This window comes from Manis pentadactyla, chromosome 10 (genome assembly GCF_030020395.1).
Source record: "Manis pentadactyla isolate mManPen7 chromosome 10, mManPen7.hap1, whole genome shotgun sequence".
NCBI classification, from domain to species: domain Eukaryota; kingdom Metazoa; phylum Chordata; class Mammalia; order Pholidota; family Manidae; genus Manis; species Manis pentadactyla.
In genome coordinates, this window is record NC_080028.1 from 6,257,692 (window position 1) to 6,272,179 (window position 14,488).

A 14,488-nucleotide genomic window follows, 5' to 3' on the forward strand; every position below is an offset into this window, starting at 1 on the left:
GGATGTGATTGCAAAACGGTAAGGCAGACAGGAAAGGCTATAATTAACCTCATATTACAGATGAAAACATTGAAGCTCAGAGCATTAAAAGGCAGGTTGCCAGAGAAAGAATAGGTATATTCATTTTACAGACGAGGAAACTGAGGCTCAGTTAAGGGGGCAATAAGGTAACTAACGGAGGTAAATAACAAGCTCAAGGTCAAAGTTGGTGCCAAAGCCGGGCCCAGACCCCACCTTTGTCTTTAGCTAATATCCCAATATTGTATCACCAATGGGGCAAGATTCCACACAGGGCACAAGGGGCCCTCGTCACCACTGCCCAGGAAGACAGGTGGCCTGAGATGGTGTAGGTCCTGCTTTAGCTTGTACCCTCCAGCAGAACCTGCCCAGGCCTCACCTGGCCAAGCCTTACCTGCTCAGGTGCTGCAGGAAGTCCCTGGGGAAAGCTTGGCTCAGGAGCACCCCCCCCTTCTTCCCCCACCAGGGCCAGCACCTGTGTGCGGGGCAACACAGAGGGGGGGGGTGCTGGACCCGAAGAGCCCCAGGCCCCCGCCCTCACCCGGCTGGATCAGAGGCGCCTGGCGCTGTGCCTGAAGTTCCACCACTACCACTCCTGCGGTTTAAGGTGATAGGTGGCAGGGACTTTGTCATAAAATAGCAATGTTACCTGAGGGGAGACTAAGAGGTTTTACAGCCAGGTGGACTGCAGAAAGGGAGGGGCCGCTCTCTTGACTTTCTAGTAAAAGTAAGCAGAGTCTGTTTTGAAGGGAGGGCGGCTGGAACGGGACGGAAGTTCTAGAGGGTGAAACTGGAGGCGGGGAAAGCTATTAGGAAAGGCCCACGTTTACTGGGCACTTCTCTGTGCCAGGCTCTGTCCTCAGCCCGGGCCTGCATGGCCTCCTGAACCCGTCGGGTGCGGGCGCCCCGCGGATGCCAACCCCGCTCCCTGGGGCGCTGGGAGAACTGGAGACGGGGCTGGAAGCGCCAGGTGCAGGAGGGGAATCAGCCGGGGGGCGGGGGGCCGAGGGAGGAGGCCGAGAGGGAGAGCGAGGCGTTTTGTCGTGAGCGCAGGACGCTCGGTGCTGCCGCCCGGAGGCTGCGCAGGGCGGGGGCAGCGTGCCCGGGGGGCCCGGGGAGCGCGGGCGCCCCGGACCAGAGCCGCGGGCGTGGGGCGCAGGTCTCGGCCAGCGTCAGCTTTCGGGGCTCCCAGGCCGCCAGCAAGCCGCGCCTCTCCGGGCCTTTGTTCGCGCTGTGCCCTCGGCCGGGCACACGTTCTCCAGCCACCAAACTCCTGATCCTCCCAGGCCGGCCGCCCGGCCGCTGGCACTTTCTGCTTCGATCCCGGTTTCCCCGGGGCCCCACGGCCCGAGGGTCCAGCACCCGCCCGGGAGGTCCGCGGCCTTGTCTCCCCGCCGAGGGGGCGACCCGCAGGCGAGGTGCAGAGCTCGGGTGAGAAGACACCGAAGGAACTGGCACGTCTCCTGGGGCAGCGAGACGGAGGTGGGGTGCATAAGCCCCAGCAGCTCACGCACCCCCCCCAGGGGTGCTTTTTGGGAAGGAGGGCGCAGGACCGCGCTGAAGCGGGGAGCGTCCCCTGGCTCGGGGGCGCCCCCTGGAGACCGGGACCGCCCAGCGGGGGCGTACTCGGGCTCTGCGGGGCCCCCACTTACGCTCAGAGCCGGGGCGCCTCCTGAGACCTCTAGCCGCATCGTCCCCGCCTCGCCCTTCCCCCACTTCTCCCCAGCGTCATCGCGATCTGGGAGGACGGACTCGGGGGCTGTGAAGACGGGGCGCCTCCTCCATGAATGCCCCGGGGGCCAAGGGAGGGAGCAACCGAAGGAGTCGTGGTCTAGCAGATACGAATCCACCAGGGCGCAGCCTTTCCAACGCGGACTCCCCCTTCTTTCCCCACGCTGGATGACACGCGCACACCTGGGCGCACACGCACGCGCTGGGTGCACACACTCGACGCCCGGCCCACCAGAGGCCAACAAACAGTATGGGCAGACTCACGCTCATAGTGCGCTCACACACACAGTGCCCTTCCTGTGAGTGTGGTCCACCCCTCCGCTCACCCCCCTCACGTGGTTCCTCCCTGGGTTTGCCGGGACTCACCCATCATGGAAGACTGGGGCGTGTCCCTCCAGGGCTTGTACCCCCAAATCGCTCTTGCTGCCCAGGTCAGCTGCAGGACACAGGTAGTATTCCCCAGCTTCCCAGATTCCCACGGTGGTGCCGACCTTCTGCATCAGGCCCCTCAACTCCCAAATGGCACATAACCCACCCATGTACTGGGCCTGGGGGAGCAGGTGGGACCACCTAGCACTGCTGTGAGGATGGGGTTGCTAAGTCCAGTGCAACACCTTGATCCAGACTTGGTGTCATGGTAGAATTTTAGGTCCTGTGAATTTTAGGCAGGTGGGTGGGAGAAGGGGGACTCTCAGTCATCTCTCTGCCAACCCTGATTACTGAGTAACTCATCTCCCCCTCCCCAATTTGAAATGCCACCTTTATATTTGGGTCTATTTCTGCATTGGGCAGAAACAATTTTCCTCATATAGGAATAACAGTAGAATTTTTTGTGGGGTTGGAAACCTCTGCCCCTCACTTGATCCTTCTTTTCTTGCCCTGTGTAGGGCAGAAAGACATCCTGCCACCCTGGTAGGTTCTGTGGCTGGCCTAAGAATGAGCTGACCTAGGAGATATAAACAGGAGGGAAGCAAACACATTTATTTGATATTTCTGTGTGTACATGGGAGTCTCCAGAAGGAAAATGAACACTCAAAGAAGCCATTGGGTGCAAAAGCTTACATACCTTTTCACATAAAGAATGTTACACTGTGGGACAGTGGGCTGGGGACTGTAAATTGTGCCACAAGTGACTGGGAAATACATAGGGGGAAGTAATGGAAGATTAGGGCAATTTTAGTAAGTTTGTAGAGATCTTTCTCAGCATCAACCCCCAGGCTCTGGTGATAAGAATGTTCTCTTCCTAAGTTAAACTGTCACTGTTTACAGATGACATGATATTGTACATAACAGACCCTAAAGAATCCACTCCAAAACTACTAGAACTAATATCTGAATTCAGCAAAGTTGCAGGATACAAAATTAATACACAGAAATCTGTTGCATTCCTATACACTTATGATGAACTAGCTGAAAGAGAAATCAGGAATACAGTTCCATTCATAATTGCATCAAAAAGAATAAAATACCTAGGAATAAACCTAACCAAGGAAGTGAAAGACCTATACTCTGAAAACTACAAGACACTCATGAGAGAAATCAAAGAAGGTACTAATAAATGGAAACACATCCCTTGCTCATGAAAAGGAAGAATTAATATTGTTAAAATGGCCATCCTGCCTAAAGCAATCTGCAGATTCAATGCAATTCCTGTCAAAATAGCATTCTTCAATGAACTAGAGCAAATCATTCTAAAATTCACATGGAACCACCGAAGACCCCGAATAGCCAAAGCAATCCTGAGAAGAAGAATAAAGCTGGGGGAATTATACTCTCCAACTTCAAGCTCTACTACAAAGCCACAGTAATCAAAACAATTTGGTACTGCCACAAGAACAGACCCATAGACCAATGGATCAGACTAGAGAGCCCAGATATAAACCCAACCACATATGGTCAATTAATATACAATAAAGGAGCTATGGACATACAATGGGGAAATGACAACCTCTTCAACAACTGGTGTTGACAAAACTGGACAGCTACATGCAAGAGAATGAAACTGGATTATTGTTTAACCCCATACACAAAAGTAAACTCAAAATGGATCAAAGACCTGAATGTAAGTCATGAAACCATAAAACTCTTAGAAAAAAATATAGGCAAAAATCTCTTGGACATAAATATGAGCAAATTCTTCATGAACATATCTCCCCAGGCAAGGGAAACAAAAGCAAAAATAAACACATGGGACTACATCAAACTAAAAAGCTTCTATACAGCAAAGGATACCATCAACAGAACAAAAAGGCATCCTACAGTATGGGAGAATATATTCATAAATGACATATCTGACAACGGGTTAACATCCAAAATATATAAAGAACTCACACGCCTCAACACCCAAAAAGCAAATAACCCGATGAAAAAATGGGCGGAGGATACGAAGAGACAATTCTTCAAAGAAGAAATTCAGATGGCCAACAGACACATGAAAAGATGCTCCACATCACTAATCATCAGGGAAATGCAAATTAAAACCACAATGAGATATCACCTCACACCAGGAAGGATGGCCAGCATTGAAAAGACTAAGAACAGATGCTGGCGAGGATGCGGAGAAAGGGGAACCCTCCTACACTGCTGGTGGGAATGTAAATTAGTTCAACCATTGTGGAAAGCAGTATGGAAGTTCCTCAAAAAACTAAAAACAGAAATACCATTTGACTGGGGAATCCCACTCCTTGGAATTTACCCAAAGAATACTAGTTCTAAGATTCAAAAAGACATATACACCCCCATGTTATTGCAGCACTATTTACAATAGCCAAGATATGGAAGCAACCTATCCATCAGTAGATGAATGGATAAAGAAGATGTGGTACATATACACAATGGAATATTATTCAGCCACAAGAAAGAAAGAAATCCTACCATTTGCAACAACATGGATGGAGCTAGAGGGTATTATGCTCAGTGAAATAAGCCAGGTGGAGAAAGACAAGTACCAAATGATTTCACTCATCTGTGGAGTATAACAATGAAGCAAAACTGAAGGACCAAAATAGCTGCAGACTCACAGAACCCAAGAAGGGACTAGTGGTTACCAAAGGGGAGAGTGTGGGAAGGTGGATGGGGAGGGAGGGAGAAGGGGATTGAGGGGTACTATGTTTAGTACACATGGTGTGGGGGGATCACAGGGAAGACAGTGTATCCCAGAGAAGGCACATAGTGACTCTGTGGCATCTTACTGTGCTGATGGACAGTGACTGCATTGGGGTATGGGGGGGACTTGATAATATGGATGAATGTAGTAACCATAATTGTTTTTTCATGTGAAACCTTCACAAGAGTGTATATCAATAATACCTTAATAAAATAAAAAACTTAAAACAAAAGAATGTTCTCTTTCTGGCACAGGGAGGGCACCCTTCTTAGGGGGAGTTTTCTGACCTGCTTTTAGGTAGAAAGAGGGAGGGTGGAGAGCCCTTGAGGCACCTGCCGCTTCTCAAGCGCCTTCAGCCCAAAATAATCAATATGCCAAAGTGGCCTATTTTGGGGTGACATGTTTTGAACCCCTGCACCTGGAAGGGATTTTCCCCAACAGTCAGGTGTCTGGCCCCAGGGAAGGAGAGACACTAACCTGATTGGTGGTTTGGAAAAAAGAATATTCAGCCAGGACCCTCTCCCCAGTCCCCAGAGCTCCTCCTGCCCTACGGGCAGGACTGGGGGGTGCTGGTGGCATTCACCACAGGGAGAGTCTGTCTATCTTTGGGTTGGTTTTCATTTTCTTTCTTTCTTTCTTTCTTTTTTTTAAATTACTAGACTATATTTTGGAGCAGTCTTAGATTTACAGAAAATTGGGTAGATAGTACAGAGTTCCCATATGCCCCCTCACTTCCTTGTTCACAGCTTCCCCTAATATTAGGGCTGATGCATTTGTCAAAACCGATGAACTAATATTGATACACTGCTGCCAACCGAAGTTAACGTTTGCATTAGGGTCCAGTCTTTGTGTCGCACCATCTGTAGGTCTTGACAAATGCATAACGTTGTGTATCCATCACAGTATCGCGCAGAGTAGCATCACTGCCCTAAAAATCCTCCCTGCCCCACCTCTTCATTCTTCTCCGCACCACCACCCCAAGCAACCAGTGATCTTTTCAGTGTCTCTATAGTTGTGCCTTTTCCAGAATGTAGCTCGAATCACACAGTATATAGCCTTTTCAGATTGGTCTCTTTGACTAAGCAACGTGCATTAAAGCTATTGCATGTTTTTTTTTTTTGCTTTATTATTGATTTATTTATTATTATTAAGGTATCATTGATATACAATCTTACAAAGGTTTCATGTGAGCAACATTGTGCTATTTCATGTCTTTTTGTAGCTTGATAGGTAATTTATTTTTTAGCACTGGATATTATTCTATTGTATGGATACATTCCATTATCCATTCATCTGTTGGAGGACATCTGGGATGCTTTCAGTTTGGGACAATTATGAATAAAATTGCTATAAATACTAATGTGCAGGTGTTTGTGTGGACATAAGTTTTCAAGTCAGTTGGGTAAATACCAAGGAGTGTGGTGGTTGGATCATATGGTCAGGCTATGTTTAGCTTTGTGAGAAACTGCCTACTGTCTTCCAACGTAGTGTACTATTTTGCATTTCCACTAGCAATGAATGAGAGTTCCTGTTGGTACACATTCTTGCCAGCATTTTTTTTTTTTTAGTTGTTTGGATTGTAGCCATTTGGATTTTAACAGTTGTGTAGTGGTATCTCGTCATTTGCAGTGGAGTGATATATATGACGTGGGTCATCCATCCTCTTGTAAGCTTATTTGCCATCTGTATATATTTTTTGGGTGAGGTGTTTGTTTAGACCTTTTGCCCATTTTTAAATTGGGTCATTCATTTGTTTTCTTATAATTGGGTCCTAAGAGTTCTTGGTTTATTTTGGATACAAATTCTTTAGGAAGTGTGTTTTGCAAATATTTTCTCCCAGCCTGTGATGCATCTTCTCACCCTCTTGATGCAGCTCTGCTTGAAGAAGCCCATTGTGCCCATCGCCTGCGCCTCACCTTCTAAGCCAGCTTCTGGCAGTAATAAGAGGGAAGTGTTCATCTCTACATCCCGGACTTCTGTGTCCTCCTCTCAATGGGTTTGAACTTGGGCAGGGGAAATGGTACATGTATGGAGCCCCTAAAACCCAGTACCTACTGCCTCAAGTGTTGTAATGAAGATCAAATGGCTTAGTCTTCGCAAAGCTCTTGGAACAGGGCCGGCAACATATTAAGTGCTCAATTACCTTAACTAATTATAATAACAAGCAGTACATCTTTTATTAGCTAATGGACACAGTCCTTCCTCATTGGTCTTCCTTTTCAGAATTTTCCTATAGCTACTTTCACATGTTTGCTCTTCTAGATGAATCATTGAATTAATTTTTAAAGCATCCTGTTTGGATTTTATTACATGCAATAGTAATTTAGAAAAACACATTTTAATGATGTCAGGTTCCTTATTTAAGCATAATGCCTGTGTTTTTATTTTTCCTCCTTTATGTCCCTTTTGTTCACCTAGAACTTACACCATCCTTGCTGAATTTATTTCCTGGCATTTTACTTTTCTTTTCTTAAATGCGATTATGAACAAGGTCTTTTCTTCAGGGACATATTTTAATTGATTACTCTGTATCTATATCTATATACAGGCAATTGAGCTTTTAATAGACTTTATTTTTTGGAGCAGTTTCGGGTTCAGAGCAAAACTGAGCAGAAGGTACAGAAAGTTCCCATACACCTCCTGTCCCCACACACGCACAGCCTCCCTATTATCAATGTCCCCTACCAGATGGTACACTTGTTACAATTAATAAACCTGTATGTACATGTCATTGTCACAAAGCCCACTAGGGTTCATTCTTGGTGCTGTACATTCTATGAGTTTGGATAAGTGCTCAATGACATGTATCCACCCTAGAGTATCCCACAGAGTAGTTTCACTTGATTTTTAAATATTAACATTTTCTCATTTCCTTAAAGCTTCTAGTAGATTCTCTTAGCTTTTCCAAGGAGTATCTAAAAAGAGTGGAATTTGGCCTCTGCATTTCTAAAACCCCTCTTATTTATGTGTCCTAACTGCATGGTTCATTCCCCCAGAGCAGCATCAAATAGTAGTGGTGGTAAGAAATCCTTGTCTTGGTCCAGAAGTTAATGGGAATAGATCTAGTATTCCACGAGTGAATCTAATGTTAGCTTTTGGTGTCATATATTTATCAAGAGAATCACAGGCCAAAATGGAGTGACTTCTGCTAGGCCAACTCACCTAAGAGGAGCTTTATATCCGACCTGGGCAGGTAGAAGGAAAAGACCTTTCCCTTCCCAACACAAGGCTGAATAAAAGGGGGCGGAGCACACGGCGGCCTCTAGGCAGAGGCAGGTTTTCAGGGGAGGTGGGGTGAACGCGGAGGGGCACAGAGAGAGCAGCTTCCCCTGGGCATCTGGGCTCAGGAGAGCCTTGGGTCTTGGGTTTTGATTCAAGCCCCCCCTGGCCATCCCAGGTCTCTGCCCCTGCTTTGCTGTGTGATCTGGACAGGGCCCTATGCCTCCGGAGCCAGGGGTGGGGGCACAGAGACCCGCGAGGAAGCCCCCTGGGGCCCCAGAGCCCCGATGTGTCTCAGAGCCCCTGTGGGCCTCCGCTTCTTGAGACTGTGCCCTAGGCCACACATTTTACCTGTATTGTCTCATGTCATTTAAATTAATTTATTGTAATTAAATGCTCAGATTAGGGCCTTCCCTGTGTTGAATGCTTTACGTAGCATCTCATTTACCCCCATTTTACAGATGAGGAGATAGAGGCAGAAGGCAGGACAATAACTCACCCGGGGTTCCTGGGGGCGGGGGTGGTGTGGCAGGGCCCCTTCCTTAACTGCGATGCTGGTATTTCAGCCTTCTGTAAATTTGGTGAGACCCGCAGTCATTGTGTGACTTCGTTATCCTGTTACCAGTCGGCCATGCCGTTGAAAACAAACTGGGGGTGCGGGGCAGAGACTTCCAGTGAGCAGAGAGCTCCTGGGACTGAACTCCACTTTACATATGACAGAACCGAACCTGGGTGGCCCGCCTGAGGCCCAAGAGCAGGCAAGTGGTGGGGGCCAGATTCAGACCGGGTGGCCTGACGCTGCTCCACGCGGTGCCCTGGCCCCCCTCTGGAATGTAAGGACTGGGGGTTTCCTTTCTCCTTGTTCGGTGTCCCAGCCATTCTTAAATCATCCACGTGGGGGCGCTGGATAAAAAGGCTGTGACAGGAGCTTTGCAGTGAGATCTCTGTCCCATCTGGCCTAACGTCTCGCCTCCTGCTGCCAGCGCACTTGCACCTCCCCACACCCCCAGGAGCCAGGCAGACCCCCCACGTGTCATCTTTGACTCGCTCTCTCCCACTCAGTGTGGAAGGCCAGGCCCGTGCTGATTGGGGCACACATCTGGCCCAGATCAGGACCCTGGGCAGTCGTCGCCCCCTCCTCACCGGCCTCACCTGGCCAGCTGTGTCCTTGGCCGCACCCCCTCACCTCCTCCTTTCCCTTCTTCATCTTTGCTCTACGGCCAGGGGCACGGACAGGCCAGGGGGGGCTGTGACGTCGCGGGGCTGCTCCCCGGCTCATGGGAGATGCGCAGCCTTCCCTCCTCCTTGCTGCTCTGCCATTCTCCCTCTCTGTAGCCACTGTTTCTGGCCTGAGCCCTCCCCACCCAGGCAGGCCCATGGAGGCCTCCGTGCAGTGTGCTCAGTGCACACGAGGTCCCCTTGTAGGTAGAGGGTGTGTCCAGACAGGAAGGGCCTTTGGGGGGCAGGAGCTTGGGGAGGCTGTCGCTGGTCCTCCGCCCCTGGCATTCCCAGCAGTAGTGAGCTGTAGGGCTTGGCTTTCTGCTACCTGGCTGCAAGAGACTGACCAAGAACCCAGAGTGGCCAGGTACTAATGTCCACAGATGAACACACCTGTGGGATGACCCGCCCAGGTGAGCTGCTGAGGGCTGGGGGAGCATTAGGCCGCCAGCCCGACGCCGTTCTGTGAGGCACGTCAGCGTCTGCCAGCCAGCCGTTCCCACACTACCAGGTGGGGGCGCCTCCCCTGGGGTGGCCTGGAGGCCTTGGGTCATTTAGTGCCACCTGGACGTGGCATTAACTCACGTGGATGCCCATGGAAAGCTCCTGCCTTCTGCCTAGGGTGAGGAGCGGCCTCAGCCCGGTGCTGGGCCGCCTGGCCGCCTCTGGCATAACCGGCTCCACACCCATCTCCTCCAGCAGGGAGAAGGCCTCTGCTCAGAACTCTGGCTGGCAGCATCGTCCACCTAGAATTTGATCACATTGTTTCCACTGTGCTTATCTTTATGGTTACTTCCTGTTTCTGGTGATACTTGTTCTCTGTTTGTTACGATGCAAGGTTTCTTTTTCAAGGAAAAAAGGGATCAATTTAAGGACACAACTGAAGAGCCAGGGGCTCACATCAACCAACCCCTGGAAATGCCCTGGAGTGAACGGAGTTTGGGATGTGGAGAACACACTCCTCTGATCCTCCCAACTACCCTGCAGGTGCCCGTAGCTGGGTATTGTTCCCCTTTCACAGAGGAGGACACTGAGGCCCTGAGAGGGAAGGTCACCATGACAGAGAAAGCCCTCTGACTGCGTGGGAACCTGCCACCAGGCTCCCAGGGGCACACTTGGCATCCCAGAGCCTGGGCACCTTCCCCTGGGGCCAGGAGCCACACCTTGGCTAGCAGCCTGGGCCTCGGGGACTGGGTTGTGTGGGAATTTATATATAAAGTATAAAAATCATATGTATAATCATATTTGCCTTGATGGTTTGTTTATGGTTCATGATTCGTAGTCAAGACAGAAACAGTAGCCAAGACAGAAAGAGTTTCTGTGTTCGTTCACCATGAGGATTTGTTCATTATCCTTCAGAAGGTGAAACTGTTGAGAGTTGGACTTGATTAATGATTGTGCACGGAAACCCCAATATTGTTGTTAATGACCATTTCATCAATAAACATGAGAGATGCCTTCTTGGCACCACTCTTGCGCTGTCACGCCTTGAGTCCCCTGGCTGGTCCTTAAGATCTTCGACGACCAATCGCATCTCTTTCCTCATCTGCGGGTCAGAGACAGGGAAGGGACCTGACAGGGCTGGCAAAGCCCTTGAGGGTCAGGGGCTTGGGCAGCGGTTCTCCTAAAGCACTCGCTCCTGGCTCCCTAACACAGCCCGGGCAAGTACCCCCATGGAGGAGGGGGCACAGGCCACGGGGGGGACGTCACATAGGTCTCTCCTCACTGCGAGTGGGGAACAGACTCCAGCCACTGCCCGCGGTCACGACCAGGGGCGGGAGGGGCTGGGCCTCTGCAGTGGAACCCGTGTCTGTTCTTTGACCGGCTCTCAGCTGTTGGAGGATCTTCATCCTGGAGGCTGCCTCCTCGGGCACCTACCCAGCTCTCCCCTCTGGACTCATTGCTTGTGCCCGTGTTGTTCTGTGTCGGAGCCCCACGTGGCACGTCCATCAACTGGCCCTATGTGGCTCCTGTCCTTCCTGGGCCTCACTTCTGGCCTCTGGGCAATGGGGCTGCTCACCCTGCCCATATCCCCCCCGCAGGGCTGCTGTGTGGGTCCAAGCCGGTGGGAGACAAGCCAAGACTGCAGCCCCGCCCCCCGCTTCCCTCCTTTTCCTGACACTGGTGTCTCGTGTCTCTGCCTCCCCGCACGGCGCCTGAGGCACATGCTGTCATGGAGTCGAGCTCTTTTGACCTGCAAGACCATGCATGGTCAGTTTTTGAAGGTCATGGAATTAGAGGTCGTAAGCAATGAATGGCACATGCGCGCCTTCCCAGTTGGCTTTAACTTGGGTAAGCATACATTCCCTGAGAAGCTGCTGACGGGGACCCCAGACCTTCCTGGAGATGGTGATGATTTCCTCCCAATATTTAGCAATCCTCCCTCTCGGCTCATCTGCAGAAATTTTTTTTTAATTAAGGTATCATTGAGATACAATCTTATGAAGGCTTCACATGAGCAACACTGTGGTTTCAACATTCACCCATATTATCAAGTCTCCACCACCACTCCACTACAGTCACTGTCTATCAGTGTAGTAAGATGCTGTAGAGTCATTACTTATCTTCTCTATACATTTGCAGAAATTGTGAAAGGCCACTTGCCTATATCAAGTTTTCCCGTGGGACTCAAGTTTATTTTCACAGATACCACCAGGCTTTTCCTGTTTGCCCTCGAGTGTCAACAGCTTACATAACACTTCATTACACTGGGGTTGCAGTGATGACACAATAGGCACAAACCGGTTTGGGGACAAACACCTTGGATCTCACCGGCAGGGGGGTGTCCTTGAGAGGAGGCAGGTAAGCACTCAAGGGCCCCTGTGGTCATGGAGGGGTGGGATGCCAGTGAAGGCAGAGATGCACAGATTCTGCCTGCTTTGTTTCAGCTGCAGGAACCCCTGGAGCGTCCTCGTAGCCAGAAGTGTGATGAGCCTTCCCTGCCTCCCTCGGGGCCTGTGCAAAGATCAGTACCCCTGATGGTCCCCAATCCTAGTGTCCAGATGACAGCATGCCGCTGGCCCCCGCCCTGCTCACACCAGGACACACCAGCCCAGAGCTGGGACCCCTCATCCTTGCTGCCCCATCCTCACCCCACACCTGCTCCCCGAAAAACCTCTGGGAAATGATGAGGTACCCCATTACTAAGGCTCATGGCACCCCGTTCTTTCCTTTCAGATGAAGATCAGGACTACAGTGAACTGAGAGAGGCACACCCCTCGGGCCCCAAATTGAAAGGGGTGCCCAAAAGCAGTGAGCAAGACAAAGAACCCAGTTAACAGTGGGCAGAAGATCTGAAGAGACCTTTCTCCAAAGAAGATATGCAAATGGCCACCAAGCCCAGGAAAAGACGCCTCACATCACCAATCATTAGGGATGCACTGCAACCACCATAAGACACCGCTTCAGAGCCGCTAGGATGGCTACGGTCAGAAAGGCTGGTGGTGAGAAGGTCAAGGAGGATGTGGACAAACTGGAACCCTCAAGCGCTGCTGTGGGAAGGTAAGATGATGCAGCCACCCTGGGAAACCCTTGGCGCATCCTCAGCAGGTAAACACGGAATCATGGTCCGGCCCTCTTCTAGGAATATCCCCAAGTAAAGGGGAACATATGTCCACACAAAAATATACAGATGTTCAGAGCAGCATTATTCATAATAGCCAAAAAGTAGAAACAACCTACATATCCATAAATGGGTGAATGATAAACAAAACATGTTCATACACTGGGATGTCGTTCAGCCAGGTCTTGCTTTCTGACGCCACTGTCCAACCAGAGGCACCCAGGCTCCTTGGAGGAATGGCTGACGCTAGGACTAGGGCAGGAATTACACAAGATGAGCCTGGTACACCTTATTGTGCCAGGAACTCAGGAAGTGCTTAAACACACACACTGTGTTAAAGGGACACTGGCCATCTGAAAGATCTACCAGTGGCCAAAGATGAACGATTTGAGTGAAAGAAAGGATTACATTATAACCCAATGAAGGAGAATTTCTGAAGAACGTACTCATGAGTCTATACTGATATAAAGAAATGACGGAATAAATAAATAAAAGGGGAGACAAATCCCCTGGGGCAGAAGCATTCCCGATAACTTCTGTGGTTACTCCACCGTCTAGGAAGTGGGGCTTAACTCCCCAGTCAAGGGCGGCTGAGCATAGAAACTTCCTTCCAAAGAGGACAGATTATCTGACTGGGTCCTTTCAAGACTCCATAAGGTGCAGACCATTGTTTTATCTGATGTACCTGCTGCACACTCTAGGATCTTACAGGGCGTGAGGGGTATAATTGGCACTCAGTAAAATTGGCAAATGAGTGACAAAAGGAAGGAGCAGAAAGGAGAGGACGGAAGTTGGGAGAGAGAGATCCAATTCGAGACTGGGTGCTCCTGGGGGCATCTGCTCAGGGCCCCGTGACTCTGGGCAGGCACCTTGATGCTCTGAGTCAGTGGCACTTTCCTCATCTGTAAGATGGAGATAGGCTTTCCTGCCTCCTAGCGTCAATCTGAGAATAAAATGAGGTCACTGGTGGGTACTGGATATGAATCTCCATGCACACAGTTGTGCAAGAAACACTGTTTTCTGTTTTCTAAAAGGCAGCTCCAGTCTTTCAGCCCCACTCTGCACACAGCTTCAGCTCTCGAGTCTTGGTTGTCTCAGGTGAGCGGGCGCCAGGGGCTGGTCCTCCCAGGTCTCCCCCGGGGCAGTGAGCACAGGGAGAGGGAAGGAGGAAAATACAGGGGAAACAGAGACAGAGCAGAGCTCAGATCAGTATCTCCGATCCTATCTGTCCCAACAGGCCAAGAGGCTGGCACCAGCCACCTGCACAGGCCAGACAGCTGCAGTGGCTCCTTTTCTCTTTCATTTGCATAAAATTACACAGGCTTGAGGTTCTCAGAGCACCTTGCCATCCTCTCCTTGCCCAAGGTCACAAAGCAAGTCAGGAACGGCACCTTTTCCAGCCCTGGAACCCAGTGGTGACCCCCTCTGGGGTGGCAGCCAGCTCACCTCAACTGTGCTGGCCACCTGAACTGTGCTGGCCTCTTGAACTGTGCTGGCCACTTCTCCTGGGGACCCCTCCTGCACCCACCTGGTACCAACCCTGCCATCCCAATGGGAGTTGCCAACCCTCCACTTAACACTGCTTCTCTCATCAGGGTCACTGGCCAAGGAGTAAGGACGTCAGACACAAACTG

General features: G+C 50.4%; 1 long non-coding RNA gene across 1 annotated transcript; it reads left to right on the plus strand.

Annotated features, from left to right (window-relative positions):
- Positions 1–8,246: 8,246 nt before the first annotated feature.
- On the plus strand, positions 8,247–13,202 carry LOC130678921 (uncharacterized). Its single transcript, XR_008991878.1, has 3 exons — positions 8,247–10,097; positions 12,181–12,261; positions 12,470–13,202. It is a non-coding gene; the product is annotated as an uncharacterized LOC130678921 (long non-coding RNA).
- The last annotated feature ends 1,286 nt before the right edge of the window (positions 13,203–14,488 follow it).